The 13,958-nt window shown below is 28.9% G+C and overlaps 1 protein-coding gene across 4 annotated transcripts in view; it reads left to right on the top strand.

Annotated features, from left to right (window-relative positions):
• LOC136031174 (acetylcholine receptor subunit alpha-L1-like) overlaps positions 1–13,958 on the top strand; it is a 185,825-nt gene that overhangs the window by 137,806 nt on the left and 34,061 nt on the right. The window lies entirely within an intron of this gene.

Raw genomic sequence — 13,958 nt, 5'->3', positions numbered from 1 at the left:
CGCATGTAAAAACATAGTCTGTAGGAAACAGGTACACAAGAATTTTTTTCGAAAGTGTTATAATTCTGCTTGTTCTTTTTCTTCAAATTCCTAAGTTAGGCTTATTAACCTGTTTAATTTTATTGTTGTCGAAAAAGTGATATTCCGGGATTTTCTGGCCTAAAAAATCTGTCTATATAGGTCTGATGTTTCAGAAACTCGTTAAGAGCCTTAATTTTGGATTAAGGCTCCAACAAATACGGTTGGTTTTTACGTTTTTAGTGCCTATGATGCAGGCAAAATTACACGAGAAACATACGATTAACAAGAGAAATCATATGATTCACATCATATTTGTAAGTACATTTTAAGAAAATAAATTTCATCATCGAACGCGCCATTTTTATATCTATGCAGCAAGTAACATTACAAAAGGAACATAGCTAAGTATAAAATACAAAGTGCCATTAGTCTATTTATAAAAGGCGTTTTAAGTAGTTTCATAATGCCTAGAGGACAAAAAACAACCTAGATTATCAAATCTGACAAGACTAATCCGAGCATCTAAGGTAAAGGGGATTGAAAACATATATAAAGTAATGATAAAGGAAAATAAAGAATAAAATATATACAGAGGTAACATTTGCTTCAGCCACAATTACAATGATTCGAAAACCAAAGGGACAAACGAAGAAACATCCGGTTCCAAGGTAAGTGGTAGCAAAAATTAAAACAAATCAAAAAAAAAAGTTAAGAACAAAGAAATTGCAGTTACATGTGATAACAAGGAGTAGAACGAATTAAAAATGAAAGTAAAGAACAAAAGAACATGCGGCTACAAGATATGCCACAGCGAGAACAGAGAAACATGCGGTTAGAAGATAACGGCAGCAAGAATTATAAGCGATAGCAAGAAAAAGAGTATCAGAAAGTGTCAAAAATGGAGTGAAGAATAAAGAATTATAGTGTTAGAAGACAAGCAATAGCAAAAATCAAAACGATTAAAAGTGAAATTGAAGAAGAAAGAAATATTATGTTAGAAAAACAACGCCATCATAATCTTTGACGCAAACAAAATGTGGTGAATACCCATTACAAACCTACAAAGATGCCAAAAACTATGCAACTATTGATTACAAGTGGTTGGGATCTTTCAGCGTTATATGTATTTCCTGAGGAGCCCTCCTTTTTCCCAAGGAAAGAGTAGCAAACAAAGTGACTCATTTGGAAGTTGCTACTTACAACGAGAATCAATATATACAGGCCTACGACATACTGAGTGCCGGGGCCCAGCTTCAAAATCGGCTGCATAGTTTTTTTTTCTTAACTGGTATATTGACAATTCTGGTCACTATAACGATCTAAAAAGTCACAACTTTAAGGAAGAATTCGTATCTTTCCCAGGGTGGCTGTCATCGAGAAGAGCCTCGCATTGTCTACCGTTGGAAGATAAGCGACACTGAAAATCCATGTATAGAAGTCTGTGTTCGATACAGCAACCCTGAAAAAAAAATTCCTCAAAATTGTGACCTATTTAAATCATTTGTGACAAGAAATCTCAATATGCCAGTTTTAAGAAAAAACAATTATGTAGCCGATTACGACGATTATGACCGATTACCCAGCACGGCTACGTGGCAGGCTTGTAATTATTGATCTCATTGTCCCTTGTCTTCTAACTGCAAACAATGCGAGACTCTTCTTGATGTCATGGGCTCGGCCTGCCACGTATATATGGCAGGCTTGTATATGTTAATTATTATTGTCACTTGTCTTCTAACCACAGACAATGTTAGACTCTTTTTGATGTCATAGTGTCACCATAAGTTCGATGTGACCACCCTGGTAAAAGCTGATTATTCATTAAAGTTGTGACCTATTCAGATCGTTTTGTAGCCAGGAATGTCAATATGCCAGTTTTATGAAAAAGTAAAAATACCTCCGATTGTCAGGCCGAGCCCCAAGTACTCGGCACGTGGCAGGCTTGTGTATAATGATTCTCACTGTGTGTAGAACCTCTAATTTAATCATCTTTTTTTGGCTCTCTTTCCTCAGAAAAAAGGAGGAGCCTTCCACTTATGACACGTTCTGATTCTCGCTGTCGATTGTGATTCTTACTGCCACGCTAATTTCTAACTGCATATTTCTTTGTTATCGCTGTGGCATATCTTTTAATCAAATACGAGAAATTCTTTGTTTTTTACTTTATCGTATTTCTTTGTTCTTCACTTTAATTTTTAATTCGTTCTGTTCCTCGTTGTGAAATTTCTTGTAACTACATATTATTTTTTTTCACTTTTATTTTTGAATCAGCACATGACGATGCTCTTTCATCAACAAGAGTCGAAATCCTGCACAGACAGTCCCAAGCCTATTACCTCCGACTCATTATATGTTCATGCCTACAAATATTATGCTTCTACAGAGAGGCAGCCCATAGTAGATAAATTAGCTAGGAAGAGGTTTTTCAGCCCAAAAACGCCGATCAAAACCAACTAAGCCCAGAAAAATATCCAATAATCAGAATCCCGTGCGAGTACTGTGTTGTTTACTAGGCTATAATTTCCTCAAGGGGTGCCACTCCTCAGGTGGGAAAAGTTGACCGCAAGTTTCCGAGTCTTGCAAGTACCCCGAAAGGGTCGAGGCAGCCCTTTACAGAGGCCGTTGTTCATAGATCTGGATCTTACGCCCTGTCGTAGTTGTCCTCCTATAGAGGATCCTCCCACGATGGTGTTCTCCATCACTATGCAATTTAACCCATTACTGGGGGTACGTTTGTAACTCATGAGACGTATGGAAACGCTATTGGAACATGTTGAGTGTACATTTGAGGGGCTTCTTCCTCCTTAACCTGTATTTATGGCCCCAGGAGAGGGTGCCACAGTTTCTATTATGAACCCCTAGGGACAAGGTCCTTCTTGGTCTCTGCCTCCTATGGGGGTACTCTACATATGTGTAGGGCATTCCCTTATCTGTTGTCCTCTACCAAAACCTAGCATGATTATCTAATAGTTAACTAACTAATACAACTAATAAATAGTTGCAGTAAATTGCAACTTTACTTTTAATTTAGACTGTAAAGTAAAGGATAAAGATAACACTTACAAGCTCTGTTTTCCTCTGCCAAAACCTAGCATGCAAACTAATCATTAACTAACTAATGCAACTAATTAATAGTTGTAATAAATTGCATCTTTCCTTTTAATTTATATCCTAAAATAAAGAAAAAAGAAAACACAAAAAAGTTCTATTGTCCTCTACCAAAACCTAGCACGTTAACTAATAATTAACTAACAAATAGCCAACTTGGCCTGATTGAAACACCTCACAAGCCACACCTTATAAAAAACACCTTAGAGAATTTAAATTAAGAAGAATACTTATTAGGCCTGTTTGAAACATCTCAGAACCTACAGCTTATAGAAAACACCTTAGAGAATTTAAATTAAGAAGAATACTTATTAGAATTAATGCTAGTAATATAGAAGTAGACCTAAATAGCCAATTTGAACGGTTTGAAACATCTCACAAGCCACACCTTATAGAAAACACCTTAGAGAATTTAAATTAAGAAAAATACTTATTAGAAACAATGCTAGTAATGCAGAAGTAGACCTAAATAGCCAATCTGGCGTGTTTGAAACATCTCACAGATACATACATACATACATATATATATATATATATCTCTATATATATAAAAATAAGTTGTCTGTCTGTCTGTGGATGGATCAGGTGACGTCACCTGAAAAAACTGGATCAGGTGACGTCAAAACTGAAAAAACTAAAAAAAGGCAAAAACTACAAAAAAAATTAAAAACTAATAAAAAAAATAAAAAAGCTAAAAACTAAAAAAACTAAAAAAAGGCAAAAACTACAAAAAAAACTAAAAACTAATAAAAAAGCTAAAAAACTAAAAAAACTAAAAAAAGGCAAAAACTACAAAAAAAACTAAAAACTAATAAAAAAAATAAAAAAGCTAAAAAACTAAAAAAACTAAAAAAACTAAAAAAACTAAAAACTAAAAAAAACTAAAAAAAAAGGAAAAAACTGAAAAATAAGCTAAAATAAAGGTAAAAACCAATAAAAAACTAAAAAAAAAACTGAAAAAACTAAAAAAAGGCAAAAACTACAAAAAAAAACTAAAAACTAATAAAAAAAGTAAAAAAGCTAAAGAACTAAAAAAAACTAAAAAAACTAAAAAAAGGTAAAAAACTAAAAAAAATAAAAAATAAAAAAAAAACTAAAAAAAAGGAAAAAACTGAAAAATAAGCTAAAATAAAGGTAAAAACCAATAAAAAACTAAAAAGAAAAAAAGGAAAAAACTAAAAAAAATTTTCATCTAAAAAACTAAAAAAAACTAAAAAAGGTAAAAACTAAAAGAACTAAAAAAGAAAAAAATAAATGACGAAACTCAAAGAGAAAGCGACCAGGACAAAAGGAATGTTCGATTAGCAATCAACAAAGCACCGGGACACAGGGAGTATAAATGACGACCAGGACATAAGTAAAAAAAAACAAACTATCTATATATATAAAAATAAGTTGTCTGTGGATCTGTGGATCGTGGATCAGGTGACGTCACCTGAAAAAACTGGATCAGGTGACGTCAAAACTGAAAAAACTAAAAAAAGGCAAAAACTACAAAAAAAACTAAAAACTAATAAAAAAATAAAAAAGCTAAAAAACTAAAAAAACTAAAAAAAGGCAAAAACTACAAAAAAAACTAAAAACTAATAAAAAAGCTAAAAAACTAAAAAAACTAAAAAAAGGCAAAAACTACAAAAAAAACTAAAAACTAATAAAAAAAATAAAAAAGCTAAAAAACTAAAAAAACTAAAAAAACTAAAAAAAGGTAAAAAACTAAAAAAACTAAAAACTAAAAAAAAACTAAAAAAAAGGAAAAAACTGAAAAATAAGCTAAAATAAAGGTAAAAACCAATAAAAAACTAAAAAAATAAATGAAAAAACTAAAAAAAGGCAAAAACTACAAAAAAACTAAAAACTAATAAAAAAAGTAAAAAAGCTAAAAAACTAAAAAAACTAAAAAAACTAAAAAAACTAAAAAAAGGTAAAAAACTAAAAAAAATAAAAAATAAAAAAAAAATAAAAAAAAAGGAAAAAACTGAAAAATAAGCTAACATAAAGGTAAAAACCAATAAAAAACTAAAAAGAAAAAAAGGAAAAAACTAAAAAAAAATTTCATCTAAAAAACTAAAAAAAACTAAAAAAGGTAAAAACTAAAAGAACTAAAAAAGAAAAAAATAAATGACGACACTCAAAGAGAAAGCGACCAGGACAAAAGGAATGTTCGATTAGCAATCAACAAAGCACCAGGACACAGGGAGTATAAATGACGACCAGGACATAAGTAAAAAAAAAAATTAACAAAACTAAAAAGAAGGTAAAAACTACAAAAAAACTAAAAAGAAAAAAAAACTAAAAACTAATAAAAAAACTAAAAAATCTAAAAATCTAAATAAACTAAAAAAGAAAAAAAAAAGGAAAAAAATAAAGGAGAAAAACAAAACTAAAAAACGAATGTATATACAGACCGGTACACCGGGATACAAATGACGACCGGGACACAGGGAATATAAATGACGACCGGGACACAGGGAAACAACTACAACGGGGACACCGGGGGAAACAGGGGGATATAAATGACGACCGGGACAAAAAAACTAAAAAGAAAAAAAAACTAAAAACTAATAAAAAAACTAAAAAATCTAAAAATCGAAACAAGCTAAAAAAGAAAAAAAAGGAAAAAAATAAAGGAGAAAAACAAAACTAAAAAACGAATGTATATACAGACCGGGACACCGGGATACAAATGACGACCGGGACACAGGGAATATAAATGACGACCGGGACACAGGGACACAACTACAACGGGGACACCGGGGGAAACAGGGGGATGTAAATGACGACCGGGACACCGGGACAGGGAATGGTCGATTAGCAATCACCATCAACAAAGCTCAAGGGCAATCATTAGAATCATGAGGTATAGATCTGAATACAGATTGTTTTCCCATGGACCATTATATGTTGCATGTTCAAGAGTCGGTAAACCTGACAATCTATTTATATGCAAAGACAATGGGACAGCAAAGAATGTTGTATATTCGCAAGTTTTACGTAGTTAAAACCATATATATATATATATATATATATATATATATATATATATATATATATATATATATATATATATATATATATATATATATATATATATCTATATTCACAGGTGGGACATAGGGACACAACTACAATGGCGCGTAACTATTATGGCGCGTAACGACTTACGCGCGCGGGGGGGCTTGGGGGGGGGCGCGAAGCGCCCCCACCAACTAGGTGTTGGGGTGGCGCGAAGCGCCACCCCAACAGCTAGTATATATATATATATATATATATATATATATATATATATATATATATATATATATATACTAGCTGTTGGGGTGGCGCGAACATTCCTTTTGTCCCGGTCGCTTTCTCTTTGAGTGTCGTCATTCATATTCCCTATGTGCCGGTGTCCCGGTCATCATTTGTGTCCCGATGTCCCGGTCTGTAATTTCGTCAGTTGAAAACTTATGATGAAATAAATTTTTAATTTTTTCCCTTTTTTGTTTTTAGTTTTTTTTTATTGGTTTTTACCTTTTTTAGGTTTTTTAGTTTTTTTCTTTTTTCGTTTAGTTTTTTTTGAAGTTTTTATCTTTTTAGTTTTTTTATTTTTATTTATATTTTTTTAGTTTTCTTTTTCTCCGTTATTTTTCAGTTTTTTCCTTTTTTTAGTTTTTTTTCTTTTTTAGTTCTTTTAGTTTTTACCTTTTTTAGTTTTTTTTAGTTTTTTTAGTTTTTAGCTTTTTTTATTTTTTTTTATTAGTTTTTAATTTATTTTATGGTTTTTTCCTTTTTTTAGTTTTTTATCTTTTTTTAGTTTTTTTTTAGTTTTTAAGCTTTTTTAGATTTTTTTATTTTGTTTTCTTTTTTTTGTAGTTTTTACCTTCTTTAGATTTTTTCTTCTTTTATTTTTTTTAGCTTTTTTAGTTTTTTTTCGTTTTTTCTTTTTAGTTTTTTTGTAGTTTTTATCTTTTTTATTTTTTTTGTATTTTTATTCATATTTTTTTAGTTTTCTTTTTCTCTTTTATTTTTCAGTCTTTTCCTTTTTTTCTTTTTTTTCTTTTTTAGTTTTTAGTTTTTTTTTAGTTTTTTACCTTTTTTTAGTTTTTTTAGTTTTTTTAGTTTTTTAGATTTTTTAGTATTTTTATTAGTTTTTAGTTTTTTTTGTAGTTTTTGCCTTTTTTTAGTTTTTTCATTTTTTTTTAGTTTTTAGTTTTTTACCTTTTTTTAGTTTTTTTTAGTTTTTTAGCTTTTTTAGTTTTTTTTCTTTTTAGTTTTTTTTGTAGTTTTTACCTTTTTTAGTTTTTTTTCTTATTTTGTATTAGTGTGAAATAATTCAGACGTCATATGCGGACAAACATGACGTCACCTGATCCATCCACAGATCCACACACAGACAACTTATTTTTATATATATAGATTCTTTATGGTTGATTGTGTATGGCTATGCTGTTTGACCTATGTGATTGTATGGATGAGTAGGGTTAAGGCCTCATTCAAGTGCTGGTCTATATTAATCACTAATTTAGGAAAATAGTCTTCCTTTTCTCCTTCTGTCTTTTTTCTTTTCTTTTTTTTTTATGTGTTTGTGCTGTTGCATTGGTGATTTCTCTTTTCATAATATATATATATACATATATATATATATATATATATATATATATATATATATATATATATATATATATATATATATATATATATATATATATATATATATATATATATTTTATATATGTATATATATATATATACATATATATATATATATATATATATATATATATATAGACTAGCTGTTGGGGTGGCGCTTCGCGCCACCCCAACACCTAGTTGGTGGGGGCGCTTCGCGCCCCCCCCCAAGCCCCCCCGCGCGCGTAAGTCGTTACGCGCCATAATAGTTACGCGCCATTGTAGTTGTGTCCCTATGTCCCACCTGTGAATATAGATATATATATATATATATATATATATATATATATATATATATATATATATATATATATATATATATATATATGGTTTTAACTACGTAAAACTTGCGAATATACAACATTCTTTGCTGTCCCATTGTCTTTGCATATAAATAGATTGTCAGGTTTACCGACTCTTGAACATGCAACATATAATGGTCCATGGGAAAACAATCTGTATTCAGATCTATACCTCATGATTCTAATGATTGCCCTTGAGCTTTGTTGATGGTGATTGCTAATCGACCATTCCCTGTCCCGGTGTCCCGGTCGTCATTTACATCCCCCTGTTTCCCCCGGTGTCCCCGTTGTAGTTGTGTCCCTGTGTCCCGGTCGTCATTTATATTCCCTGTGTCCCGGTCGTCATTTGTATCCCGGTGTCCTGGTCTGTATATACATTCGTTTTTTAGTTTTGTTTTTCTCCTTTTTTTTTCCTTTTTTTTTCTTTTTTAGCTTATTTAGATTTTTAGATTTTTTAGTTTTTTTATTAGTTTTTAGTTTTTTTTTCTTTTTAGTTTTTTTGTCCCGGTCGTCATTTATATCCCCCTGTTTCCCCGGTGTCCCCGTTGTAGTTGTGTCCCTGTGTCCCGGTCGTCATTTATATTCCCTGTGTCCCGGTCGTCATTTGTATCCCGGTGTACCGGTCTGTATATACATTCGTTTTTTAGTTTTGTTTTTCTCCTTTATTTTTTTCCTTTTTTTTTCTTTTTTAGTTTATTTAGATTTTTAGATTTTTTAGTTTTTTTATTAGTTTTTAGTTTTTTTTTCTTTTTAGTTTTTTCGTAGTTTTTACCTTATTTTTAGTTTTGTTAATTTTTTTTTTTACTTATGTCCTGGTCGTCATTTATACTCCTTGTGTCCCGGTGCTTTGTTGATTGCTAATCGAACATTCCTTTTGTCCTGGTCGCTTTCTCTTTGAGTGTCGTCATTTATTTTTTTCTTTTTTAGCTCTTAGTTTTTACCTTTTTTAGTTTTTTTTAGTTTTTTAGATGAAAATTTTTTTTAGTTTTTTCCTTTTTTTCTTTTTAGTTTTTTATTGGTTTTTACCTTTATGTTAGCTTATTTTTCAGTTTTTTCCTTTTTTTTAGTTTTTTTTTATTTTTTATTTTTTTTAGTTTTTTACCTTTTTTTAGTTTTTTAGCTTTTTTACTTTTTTTGTTAGTTTTTAGTTTTTTTGTAGTTTTTGCCTTTTTTTTAGTTTTTTCAGTTTTTTTTTTTAGTTTTTTATTGGTTTTTCCCTTTATTTTAGCTTATTTTTCAGTTTTTTCCTTTTTTTTAGTTTTTTTTAGTTTTTAGTTTTTTTAGTTTTTTACCTTTTTTTAGTTTTTTTAGTTTTTTTAGTTTTTTAGCTTTTTTATTTTTTTATTAGTTTTTAGTTTTTTTTTGTAGTTTTTGCCTTTTTTTTAGTTTTTTTAGTTTTTTAGCTTTTTTATTAGTTTTTAGTTTTTTTTGTAGTTTTTGCCTTTTTTAGTTTTTTTAGTTTTTTAGCTTTTTTATTTTTTTTATTAGTTTTTAGTTTTTTTTGTAGTTTTTGCCTTTTTTTAGTTTTTTCAGTTTTGACGTCACCTGATCCAGTTTTTTCAGGTGACGTCACCTGATCCACGATCCACAGATCCACAGACAACTTATTTTTATATATATAGATAGTTTTTTTTTTACTTATGTCCTGGTCGTCATTTATACTCCCTGTGTCCCGGTGCTTTGTTGATTGCTAATCGAACATTCCTTTTGTCCTGGTCGCTTTCTCTTTGAGTGTCGTAATTTATTTTTTTCTTTTTTAGTTCTTTTAGTTTTTACCTTTTTTAGTTTTTTTTAGTTTTTTAGATGAAAATTTTTTTTAGTTTTTTCCTTTTTTTCTTTTTAGTTTTTTATTGGTTTTTACCTTTATTTTAGCTTATTTTTCAGTTTTTTCCTTTTTTTTAGTTTTTTTTTAGTTTTTTTTTTTTTTTAGTTTTTTTAGTTTTTTAGCTTTTTTACTTTTTTTATTAGTTTTTAGTTTTTTTTGTAGTTTTTGCCTTTTTTTAGTTTTTTCAGTTTTTTTTTAGTTTTTTATTGGTTTTTACCTTTATTTTAGCTTATTTTTCAGTTTTTTCCTTTTTTTAGTTTTTTTTAGTTTTTAGTTTTTTTAGTTTTTTACCTTTTTTTAGTTTTTTTAGTTTTTTAGCTTTTTTATTTTTTTTATTAGTTTTTAGTTTTTTTTGTAGTTTTTGCCTTTTTTTAGTTTTTTCAGTTTTGACGTCACCTGATCCAGTTTTTTCAGGTGACGTCACCTGATCCATCCACAGACAGACAGACAACTTATTTTTATATATATAGATATATATATATATATATATATATATATATATATATATGTATGTATGTATATATATATATATATATCTATCTATATATATAAAAATAAGTTGTCTGTGGATGGATGGATGGATGTGTCAGGTGACGTCACCTGAAAAAACTGGATCAGGTGACGTCAAAACTGAAAAAACTAAAAAAAGGCAAAAACTACAAAAAAAACTAAAAACTAATAAAAAAAATAAAAAAGCTAAAAAACTAAAAAAACTATAAAGGTAAAAACCAATAAAAAACTAAAAAAAAAACTGAAAAAACTAAAAAAAGGCAAAAACTACAAAAAAAACTAAAAACTAATAAAAAAAGTAAAAAAGCTAAAAAACTAAAAAAACTAAAAAAACTAAAAAAAGGTAAAAAACTAAAAAAAAATAAAAAATAAAAAAAAACTAAAAAAAAGGAAAAAACTGAAAAATAAGCTAAAATAAAGGTAAAAACCAATAAAAAACTAAAAAGAAAAAAAGGAAAAAACTAATAAATGACGACACTCAAAGAGAAAGCGACCAGGACAAAAGGAATGTTCGATTAGCAATCAACAAAGCACCGGGACACAGGGAGTATAAATGACGACCAGGACATAAGTAAAAAAAAAAAACTATCTATATATATAAAAATAAGTTGTCAAACTAAAAAAAGGCAAAAACTACAAAAAAAAACTAAAAACTAATAAAAAAGCTAAAAAACTAAAAAAACTAAAAAAAAGGCAAAAACTACAAAAAAACTAAAAACTAATAAAAAAAATAAAAAAGCTAAAAAACTAAAAAAACTAAAAAAACTAAAAAAAGGTAAAAAACTAAAAAAACTAAAAACTAAAAAAAAACTAAAAAAAAGGAAAAAACTGAAAAATAAGCTAAAATAAAGGTAAAAACCAATAAAAAACTAAAAAAAAAACTGAAAAAACTAAAAAAAGGATAAAACTACAAAAAAACTAAAAACTAATAAAAAAAGTAAAAAAGCTAAAAACTAAAAAAACTAAAAAAAAACTAAAAAAACTAAAAAAAGCTAAAAAACTAAAAAAAACTATAAAGGTAAAAACCAATAAAAAACTAAAAAAAAAACTGAAAAAACTAAAAAAAGGCAAAAACCAATAAAAACTAAAAAGAAAAAAAGGAAAAAACTAAAAAAAATTTTCATCTAAAAAACTAAAAAAAACTAAAAAAGGTAAAAACTAAAAGAACTAAAAAAGAAAAAAATAAATGACGACACTCAAAGAGAAAGCGACCAGGACAAAAGGAATGTTCGATTAGCAATCAACAAAGCACCGGGACATAGGGAGTATAAATGACGACCAGGACATAAGTAAAAAAAAAATTAACAAAACTAAAAAGAAGGTAAAAACTACAAAAAAACTAAAAAGAAAAAAAAAACTAAAAACTAATAAAAAAACTAAAAAATCTAAAAATCTAAATAAACTAAAAAAGAAAAAAAAAGGAAAAAAATAAAGGAGAAAAACAAAACTAAAAAACGAATGTATATACAGACCGGTACACCGGGATACAAATGACGACCGGGACACAGGGAATATAAATGACGACCGGGACACAGGGACACAACTACAACGGGGACACCGGGGGAAACAGGGGGATATAAATGACGACCGGGACAAAAAAACTAAAAAGAAAAAAAAACTAAAAACTAATAAAAAAACTAAAAAATCTAAAAATCTAAATAAACTAAAAAAGAAAAAAAAAGGAAAAAAATAAAGGAGAAAAACAAAACTAAAAAACGAATGTATATACAGACCGGGACACCGGGATACAAATGACGACCGGGACACAGGGAATATAAATGACGACCGGGACACAGGGACACAACTACAACGGGGACACCGGAGGAAACAGGGGGATGTAAATGACGACCGGGACACCGGGACAGGGAATGGTCGATTAGCAATCACCATCAACAAAGCTCAAGGGCAATCATTAGAATCATGAGGTATAGATCTGAATACAGATTGTTTTCCCATGGACCATTATATGTTGCATGTTCAAGAGTCGGTAAACCTGACAATCTATTTATATGCAAAGACAATGGGACAGCAAAGAATGTTGTATATTCGCAAGTTTTACGTAGTTAAAACCATATATATATATATCTATCTATATTCACAGGTGGGACATAGGGACACAACTACAATGGCGCGTAACTATTATGGCGCGTAACGACTTACGCGCGCGGGGGGGCTTGGGGGGGGGCGCGAAGCGCCCCCACCAACTAGGTGTTGGGGTGGCGCGAAGCGCCACCCCAACAGCTAGTATATATATATATATATATATATATATATATATATATATATATATATATATACATATATATATAATAAATATTATATATGTATATATATGTATATATATATATATATATATATATATATATATATATATATATATATATATATATATATATATATACATATATACATATATATATATATATATATATATATATATTTATATTATATATTATATATATATATATTTATATATATATATTTATATTAATATTTATATATATATATATTTATATATATATATATATTATATATATATATATATTTATATTATTATATATTATATATATATATATATATATATATATATATATATATATATATATATATATATATATATATATATATATATATATATATATAATATATATATATTTATATATATATATATATATATATGTATTATATATATATATATATATATATATATATATATAGACTAGCTGTTGGGGGTGGCGCTTCGCGCCACCCCAACACCTAGTTGGTGGGGGCGCTTCCGCCCCCCCAAGCCCCCCCCGCGCGCGTAAGTCGTTACGCGCCATAATAGTTACGCGCCATTGTTGTTGTGTCCCTATGTCCCACCTGTGAATATAGATAGATATATATATATATATATATATATATATATATATATATATATATATATATATATATATATATATATATATATATATATGGTTTTAACTACGTAAAACTTGCGAATATACAACATTCTTTGCTGTCCCATTGTCTTTGCATATAAATAGATTGTCAGGTTTACCGACTCTTGAACATGCAACATATAATGGTCCATGGGAAAACAATCTGTATTCAGATCTATACCTCATGATTCTAATGATTGCCCTTGAGCTTTGTTGATGGTGATTGCTAATCGACCATTCCCTGTCCCGGTGTCCCGGTCGTCATTTATATCCCCCTGTTTCCCCCGGTGTCCCCGTTGTAGTTGTGTCCCTGTGTCCCGGTCGTCATTTATATTCCCTGTGTCCCGGTCGTCATTTGTATCCCGGTGTCCCGGTCTGTATATACATTCGTTTTTTAGTTTTGTTTTTCTCCTTTATTTTTTTCCTTTTTTTTTCTTTTTAGCTTATTTAGATTTTTAGATTTTTTATTAGTTTTTTTTTCTTTTTAGTTTTTTGTCCCGGTCGTCATTTATATCCCCCTGTTTCCCCCGGTGTCCCCGTTGTAGTTGTGTCCCTGTGTCCCGGTCGTCATTTATATTCCCTGTGTCCCGGTCGTCATTT

The sequence above is a fragment of the Artemia franciscana genome, chromosome 9 (genome assembly GCF_032884065.1).
Source record: "Artemia franciscana chromosome 9, ASM3288406v1, whole genome shotgun sequence".
Taxonomy (NCBI): Eukaryota; Metazoa; Arthropoda; class Branchiopoda; order Anostraca; family Artemiidae; genus Artemia; species Artemia franciscana.
This window is presented reverse-complemented; position numbering and strand designations above follow the sequence as displayed.